The sequence below is a fragment of the Lutjanus erythropterus genome, chromosome 6 (genome assembly GCF_056507025.1).
Source record: "Lutjanus erythropterus isolate fLutEry1 chromosome 6, fLutEry1.hap2, whole genome shotgun sequence".
Classification (NCBI taxonomy): Eukaryota; Metazoa; Chordata; class Actinopteri; order Lutjaniformes; family Lutjanidae; genus Lutjanus; species Lutjanus erythropterus.
This window is the reverse complement of record NC_139322.1, coordinates 21,182,896-21,190,181: the sequence shown is the minus strand read 5'-3', so window position 1 is coordinate 21,190,181 and position 7,286 is coordinate 21,182,896.

Here is a 7,286-nt window from a genome sequence, read left to right as displayed (position 1 = left end):
TTCACAACATCATCAAACTCTTTCGTTGTTGTTTTGATGTGAGAGACCCCTAGCATTAGAACTTAAAACTCGTGCATTTAAGTTTTTGGACAGTTTCACTTATCGCTGTTATTTATAGGATGTATGAATTTGTTGTGTGTTGTGTTTATTTAAAATAAATAAATACATTTAACACACCCATCACATGGACAAGATTACTTGTGGTTTTGTCAGGTTTGGTGCTGTAAAATCTACTGTTAATCATTATTACCGTGTATGTGCATGTGCGCATGCACGTGCACGTGTGTTACAATAACTGGGATGAGTCACAATCTAGTCCTGATGTGTGGGCTTCAATTTACTGCTCTATAAATTCCAGTAAATGCCTGCAAAGACTTGAACTCTTGTGCTGACACTACCACACTGTACATAACTATCAACATACATTCTGCACAACACTACACCACTGTCATTATTTGCACAGCTCATAACAATCAGTTTGTTAATTCTTTTCCAATATGCAGCCGTAGGGCACCAATGCAGTGCACCAGCATAAGATTCACATCCAAATCAAAATACCCCGACTGTTTTCTTCCAAGCACTTAACAGCAGGCTAATCCTTAGCCACGCTCAATATGTATCTCAATTATATCTGAGGGAAGTGGTTGGACAGGTTTCCCGCTGGCACAGCGATGCTGTTCAGGGACACGCGGGCCTGCTGAGACAGACAGATATGCTTGTGTTGAAGCACACAAACCCATTCATCTCAATCATCCCGTGAATGATGTCATACTTCTCTGAACTTGAGCGTCATGTGTCTGCGTGTTTCTTGAGATCGTCAGTCATCTTAAAGCAACTTAAAGGGTCAGTTCAGCCAAAATATGAAAAAAAAAGAAAAAAAAAGAAATTTAGGGTCTCTGGGTTGCTGAAAGTGTTGAAAATTTACATTTAAAAGTAACAGTAATATAACAGTACCTAAGGAATATAATGCATTCCTAATGGAATTTTAGTAATGCTATTACTAATACTTTCTTTACATTAGATTAATTTCAAAAGTGGGAGGCCCTTAAGGTGAATGACACAAAATACAGATGGTATATGCTAAATGTAACAGCCCTCTAACTAATGGTTAAAACACTAGATCAGCACAAAAATGACATTACAAGCATAAACCGCCATGTGGTTTATGTTTGTAATGTCACCAGAGACTAACAAAAAGTGACATCTGAATTTTGGAACCTACTGCTACTTAAACTACTCAGTCAAGGATTGGCATAATGTGGAAATATGTCATCTACATTACAAAACGGATCAGTGTGCCAGAGAGCAGCAAACTCTGCTCCGGCTAGGTTGCAAAATGCAGTACATAAATAAATATATTTATACAGTGCCTTTTTATTTGGCATCAACCTCACGTTTACATGCATATTGTCAAATGCTGACATGAGCCTGCATGGAGACACAGCGAGGAAATGTACAGGAAGTCAGTAGCAGTAACAGGTATTGGTGATTACGAGAGTCTATGCACCAATCTGATACTGTGCAATTAAGGCTAATGATTCTTAAATAGGACCCTGCTACTTCCCAGCAGCATCCAGTGCCATTTTTTCCCTCAGGATGGCAAGGTCATGTTCTATGCCATTAATTAATCTGTATGTATTTGGGTTTTTTGTTTGTTTGTTTGTTTTCCATTTATTTTTTTAAATATATAAACGTCAACTTTAACACAGTGGCATCAGATCAGTTCAGATTTTGGAATTGGTAAATCTCTAACAGTTACTAGAGTAAGGTAATACATTACATTTTGAAAATAACCCGCACACACTGGTAAAATGTTTACACACTAACTATTTCACACTGGAAAAGGAGTTCTTAGTTTTATATGAAACCAGTAAAATAAATTGTGTTTGGTTTTTTTTGTAGTTTGAGTGAACCAAGTGGAATGGGAATAAAATTAAACTGATACTTTTTGGTAGAGACTTATATAATTGTATATGACTTTCACTACACCTTGTCATATATGTCATGGTCATAAAACACTGGTCACTTTCTTTTATTTTGTCCCTAAAATGAAAACATTATTCAAAAGTTGCAAATATTAATTGGTTTCCAGCGTGGTCACGTAAGCTCCCTTTTAATTTCCACACTATGCACTAAATTATCAGGTACAGTAGATGACACATTTTAGCAAAATGTTGCTGCAGAATGAATGTCCAAGCACACATTGTAACCATTATAAAGCTCCTTCATTACCCTGATGAATCTGACCTCTGACATTACTCTTACTCACTACTCAATGGGCATTATAAGATCATACATGAGGCATTCTCTTTTTTTACATTGGCATTGGTCAGACTCTCCTCAGTAATGAATGACACATCTCTTCTCTAACATTTCCCATAGCTTTCACTCTTTTTTTTTCCTCAATAGCCAGTGAAAACGTATGCCACAGAATCAGTCACTGATCAAGGCTTACTGGCCCAGTTATCCATATGTCACAGGGAAGGTGGATGAATGGCTTAATTTCACCTGCACCTTTGTTGACTGTGTGCGCCTATGGTTGTATGCGTGTGTGCGTGTGTCTTCCTGCGAGGCGACTGAATGGCTGTTCCTCCGCGCATTGTTGAGTTAGAGGGCTCGTCCTCCTACACCCTCATCATGGCCTTGCGCTGACGCATCCCAGAAGCCTCTTCACTCATTGACTCTTCTGTCCCCTTCCTCCCACGGCCTCGCTTGGCAGAATCCCGCTATTGTCCCACCACGCGGTGTACACAGGCTAGCAAACAGCCTGGCTCACATTCAGACGCGCCATGTACAGTATGTAAAGATGGATTCAGAGCAGCGGCAGCACCTGAACCTATAGAAAAACAAAAACACTCCGTACATCATTTGCTCACATAATATTCAGAGTTTTTTTCACAAGCTGAATAGTTTTCCAGTTGTTCCCACAGTTTGCCCTCGAACCCTAATCTCCTCTCAGTGGAAACCGAGCACTTCATTAAACCCAAAGTCCCTGTGTGTGTTTATGTGCGCCTGTGTCTGTTACTGTGGTTCTGTGTGCTCGGTAAGTAAGTGTATTAACCTTTAGCCTCTCTCACCATTGTTTCTGTGACATGCCCCGCTGCTACTGAAACCCGTTCCCAGAGATTTTGGCAAAATGTTGAATCTACCAACATCTTGTGTTAATTTTGCATCTGGGTCTCTGCCAGAGTTAAGGGATGAGAGCAAGTTTTAACGTCATTGTGCTGTTGTGCATTCGTCCCACAGCTGCACTCTGATATGGGCTCCTTGTTATGTCATATGACCATGATAGTCACTAATTTGTAAGTTTAATATTCATGTATTTTGTACTGTAATATAAATTAAAACCTCTCTCATACTGTCTTATCATCTTAACTCCTGCTGTCTTGTTTCCTCAAGATTTAAGGCTACATCCACACTCCTACATTTCAAACACTGTTTTAAAACAAAAATGATTTCTGTCCAGGTGAGCATTTTGGCACCACTTCAGGAATAATCTCCATCCATACTAAGACACCTGAAAATGCATTTCATTCGACCATTCATGTACACTTGGCATTTGCATGCAGGTGTTAACAGTGTAGTGGATAACAGGACAAATATGATTAGGCAGGGAAACATGACTGCTCTTCACATTGTCCTCCTGGATGATTCCATTTTTATTTAAACATTGTCAGTGGCATTGTCTTTCTTTTCAATCATTTTATTTTCAGTGTCAGTTCGTATCTAACAGAGGCTGGACACGCTCACAGCAGGCTAACCAAAGCCAGCAGCTAACATATAGTAGCAAACTTTCAAACCTTTGCACACACACACATTCATGGCTGAAACAAATTGGTGGGATAGTGCAGATGCATTAATGTTTTTTTGGCGTCTTCCCTTGTCATTGAGTTAATACAAGAAGCATGCTATTTTTTAGGTAGCTGTTAACTGTTGGACTTGTTGTGGTGGTTTCTGTCAGCAGCTCAAAACTGCTGAAATCAGACTCAGTAAATCCAAATGTTATGTAGAACTGTAGATCGTTTGTTGGTCAGTTGTTCACCTTCACCATAGAATGGATGAATGCCTCTGCTTGCTAAAATACCAGCAATGGTAGTGTTACATAATGCTCACTGGCTGCCATAGCTGTTGACCTGACTGACAAAGTCGAGTCAACAGAAAGCAAAGCAAACAAAAAGCAAAGTCCACTATGGTGTACTTGAAGCACAGATGAAAAGGCAGATGAAGATCAATTATGAAATAGGTGGAGCTGAACTGGACTGGAAGCAACAGTCAGTCTCACAGCGTCTGTAAGGCTGATGAGAGACAATCAGAAAGCGCACATGGGGGTGTGACTGAAACGCGACCCCAGAGTTTTAAAACGGAAAAGGGGCCAGCGGCAATTCCAAACATATCCATTTTAGGTGTTGTAAATTGCCGAAGCAGTGTGAACACTAAGTGAAAACGTAACAAAACATATGCATTTTAAAATGAAAGTGGGGCACCGAGAACCAATCTGTCTTTTTATTGCTTTAATTTTTTCTTTGAAAACATAGATGAAATAAGAAAATGCATGTTGGAGATTTCAGTGTTTGAAAAGGAAAATCCAGACAATTTGTCAGCAATATGCTCATTCTGTCGCTATAGATTCATGGTTGCCAGTGTCCAAATAACAGCAAAGTTTTTTAGCGGCTGGCTGTTTCTCACACACAGAGGGCATTGTGTCCTGTAATGGAGCCCTGGCCTCGGGGTCTGTTGCTTCACCACTCACAACTCCTATACATGTCAGCTTAGATGTCTGCCTCAAAACACACTGTCGAGGTTGGATATCCGTCTAAAGTGCATTCAGTATATTGCCCATATATCCTGATAAAAGCAAACACAGACGGGAGCCAGTAGTAGTTTTTACAAAGTCACATAAATCTGGGAGTAAACCCAGGATGCGTGGAGCTGCATACAGTACATAAATGCCAAAAAATGGAACCAGCTATGAGCAGGAAATCACTTGGCTTGTGTCCTCACCCACATATCAAAACCTATTTTGTGGTCAATTTTCCAGCAGCAATCATGCAGGACGTTAAACCTTACTCACAATTTTTGACAAAATCCAATTTCCATCAGTTCTTCCCACAAACTCCCCTGATCTCAGTTTTTTTTTTCCCAGACATAATTTCCCCCTTTTCACTGTACATGAATTCCACAGATATGAGGCATGGTCTCAAAAGCCACCAGTTTTCTCCAAAATGTGAAACTTTTTTGACTCACTGTCTACCTCAGGACATGTCAGATCATGTCCTCTGATGTCCTCACATTACACTACACTGATAATTATTTCCTCTCAATTTGTCAGAGAATTTTTTCCCATTCACTTGTACTCCATATTTGTGGTCGTTAACACCATGTAACTTAATGACTGCAATCACAAGCAGGTACCTGTTCCTTTGTGCTGTTGCCAAGAAAATCAAGATACAAACATGTGACAACCAATCAAAACTATTAAGATTAAGATTAAGATATCCTTATTCATGTCACAACATATCTCGCCAGATTTTCCACACTGATTGTTGCAGGACAGTTAGCGAGTAGCTTGTCAACTTCAGGGTTTCAGAAAAACATATGGATATGTTTTCCCTGATATTTTGATCAGGTGGGGAGTCCACTTAGGTCTGGTGGGCTGCCGAGCTTGAAAGAAACCCTGAACATAACAGAGAATTTAGCAGCTACAGAGCCAGATATCTCCTTCAGTTGGTGGAGACCAAAAACAGAGCAAAAAGAAGAGTGAATACACTCCTGTTTCTTCCTCAATTAAACTTTTCAACTCACTATTTCTTTACACCGGTGATACTGCTTCCACTTGTGCAGCAGCTGCTAAATATCTCATGAGCACTTGGTGCTGCCGTAAATATTCTGTCACATTTAAATAAAGCTGCAAGGCATATTTATTTAAAAAGCACATACCTGAATGACAAAAAGCCATCGCTTCAACAGACTGATCAAGACATCAACATTAATCATGCCATGTCTGAAAAAGGATTTGTACATTGGCATGAAGTACTTTGCTTTCTCATCAAGCTTTGTCTTTTGTTGTCTCTCATTTTCTACGACTGCTTATATTGTATTTCAGTAGCTGTGTGCACATAATAGGCGTTGTCTCTTACATACTAATCAGTCTCTGCTGCCAGATGACTGTGCAGGTGTAAAATTGGGATTCAATTGAGGGTTGTTAATGCTTCCTGGTTACCAAGGTGCGTGGCAGCAATTGATTTAAAGAAGTGTGTGTAAGGCTGGTATTTGACTGTCATAAAAACTGAACAAGAAAACTGCCTGAATGTTTATGACTGTTTTGATTATGTGAGATTTGATTAATATGTTACTTAACTGATAACTTTAATGATAAGATTTATCACAGGGCTATACCCTGTCATTAACATGACATGGCAGGTCTTATATAATAGCTAGTACACTGTGAAAACCAGTAATAACAGTCTCATGAATAATTTCATTGACCTCAAGTTGTAAAGATTCACAAAGATATAATTACACTGTCAAATGCAATAACAATGTGGAAATCTTTTCAGTGTTTGGTAACAATACTACATTTGACAGCTTCATTGAAACTAATTTATTGGAAAATTTTATGACATAGTTATGGCAGCATTGTGCCAGCCTTGAGCACACCCATTTCAAAGGTTAGCAGCTTGGTGCCACCACTGATCGAATCATATTTTTATCTTCATGCAGTTATTGAAACCCAACCCACACTGAAACCCAAAATAGAAGATTACAGAGACTTGCTGGAAGCAACAAAAAGATGGGTACTAAATATTATCACATGGAATCAAAACGCAAATAAGATGAGAGTAGAGAGGACAGACACAATACTGGACTGAAGAGCTGTTCACACTAAGATAAATAATTATAGCAATAACTAGAAATATGTCATTTTAAAAAAACATTCTAACTCAAGTGGATGGCAGTTCACACCACAACAATTTTGACGACAATGGCAAACAATATTGATAGATAGAAACAAAATTCATAAAACATTGTTGTGTAAAACTTACTTATTACACTTAAAATGTCATATAACAGCCTGTCATAAGAAAAATGTGGATGTAGGTCAAATGTGCAAGTATAAGGGGTGTAAATGGAGGAGGTGGGGTGGATGGATGGGTCAAACAATGACAGGGCTTTTATGAGTCCTAGTCCTGTGAAACAAGAGCTAAATGCTGAGTTATTCAAAGTTTTAAGTTACTTGAATTTTGTTATGTATATGTCTTCCGTCATGTCACTTCCACCGTGTGAGT